Here is a 2,216-nt window from a genome sequence, read left to right as displayed (position 1 = left end):
GGGGGTGTTTATTTGAAATCAAATTTCAATAAAAAATCAACAGGGCCTATTGTATTCCTCGCGCATACAGAAGATCTGACTCTGACAGAGTCTACTTTGTAGACTTTTCATTGAGCGTAAATCACGGTTGTTTTCATCCCAGGAACCGGGCTCTGATCTAAAATAAAATCTAACGTATTTGACATCGGAGGATTGTTATCAAATTGTACCGAAATGACAGCTTTTGTTTCTCAGTGAGGGGGGGGGGGGAGGAATCTGCCTTTCACATTATGAAATAAGTTGACGAAACTTTCTGTAATGTGCTGTGGCTGTTAAAATGTGGGCAGTGTAAATCTAGCAGCTAATCTAAATGAGCTCTTACGCACGAGTACTTTAGGTCTAGAGACAAGGACTGAATGGCTAATTAAGACTCTTGACGCTATGGCACGTTTCCTTTGTTCCGTTTTTCTATTATATTATTTACCCCAAGTACGCTGGTGATCTCTCTTACGTGGTTATGTGGTATTAATGATGGCCTTTTGTATCTGACCGTTGACAGGCTCTTAAGGAGAGGCTTTGTCAGTACGTTTGAAATCAAAGAATGTGTAAGGGTGCATAATATGATGTAGATACCTGTAAATAAATTAATCATTTTAAACTTTAAAATCATATGTGTGTGTTTTCAGAATCATTTTATTTAATTTTAGAAAAGTAAACTAGACACACCATACTTTAGTTATATGAATTAAGTTATCTAAAATCTAAGTTGATCTAGTGTTAGTTCATAATATTATATTTGCGCTTTATCACGTGTGAATTCTTTTTTTTTTTTTGTCTTGGAAAGGTTTAAAACTACGAATCAGCCTCGCTGCTTAGCACTTAGTCTAGCTCTATGCTACTTTAAGTTTGGACAAATAATGGAGACAGGGTCATCTTCTTCTTCTACAAGCGCCAGATCTAAAACAGACATGTTCAGTTATCGTTTGCAGGACATCCTATCTTCGATAAGCTCAAGAAAACCTATTTTACTTGTCCTAGTCTTTCCCCGTTACTCATCTGAATCTGTTTACGTTCTGTTAGTATTTTTTCTGTCTACCTCTGTTTGTTTTGCCATCTATTTTCCTAATTTGAGTGAAATAAAATCGAAAGCCCTTTTAACAATCCGAGTCCTCTATAAGCTGACAGGTTAGAGTAGGTGAATTTAAGAGGAAAAAAGATATCAAGAGAAATTCTGTGAGCTAATGACTCCAATTTGTTTCTGTATTATTTGCCCAGTTAGCTCCAGTTTCAGTGCTATGTTGGTCTCAGGAAAACTATTGCCTACTAACCAAATGATATTATGATGACGCTGATATATCGTTTTCTGTACTTTTACTTTGTGGGTATGAGGGTGTATGTGTGTGTGTGTGTGTGTGTGTGTCTGTGTGTGTGTGTGTGTGTGTGTGTGTGTGTGTGTGTGTGTGTCTGTGTCTGTGTGTTTGTGTGTTTGTGTGTGTGTGTTTCGTTCAGCTTTAACATTGGCACAAACAACAATGCCATTAATTTTGTAAACAAGCAGTTTCACTCTTTACCTGAACACAGAACACGATTTAAAGAAACAGTGAGATCAGTAAGTAGAATTTACGGAAATCCAACTTGAACATGAAAGTGATTGTCAGCAGATCTACCTCGGCATCGGTTTTAGAATAAAAACAAAAAAGAGTGGATCTTTCCATGTTTCATCATGTTTCTAATTTTCTTCAAATAAGATACTAACAGCTTTAGTAATATTATGATTGCAATGCGCAAACACATACTACACAATAATAAAATCCAAATCAAAGAAATTGTCCATTCTAAAACTACTTCAACTGATTGAAATTTTTGCTATTGTTTTTTTATGTTCTAATAACATAAATATTGTTACATAATATTTTCTTTAGGCACACCCACTTAGTCTTTACAAGATTTTATGAACGTTTTTGTATAGTCTTTTTTTCCATTTGAAATTTAACTGGCCTTTGTGTATCAATTCGGATCGTATTGTGTAATACTCACTTTATTCATGCATGGTATGTTTGTGTAAACGTATGTGTCAGTATGTGTTTGTGTGTGTGTGTGTGTGTGTGTGTGTGTGTGTGTGTGTGTGTGTGTGTGTGTGTGTGTGTGTTGAAAAAAGTCCGATACATCTAACATGAGTGTCGCATTGTAATGAAATCAAGCGCTCGCCAAACTAATGAAATCGCAGAAACAGACAT

This window comes from Aplysia californica, unplaced genomic scaffold (assembly GCF_000002075.1).
Source record: "Aplysia californica isolate F4 #8 unplaced genomic scaffold, AplCal3.0 scaffold00231, whole genome shotgun sequence".
NCBI classification, from domain to species: Eukaryota; Metazoa; Mollusca; class Gastropoda; order Aplysiida; family Aplysiidae; genus Aplysia; species Aplysia californica.
The sequence above is the reverse complement of the archived record's forward strand: the minus strand, read 5'-3'. Positions refer to the sequence as shown.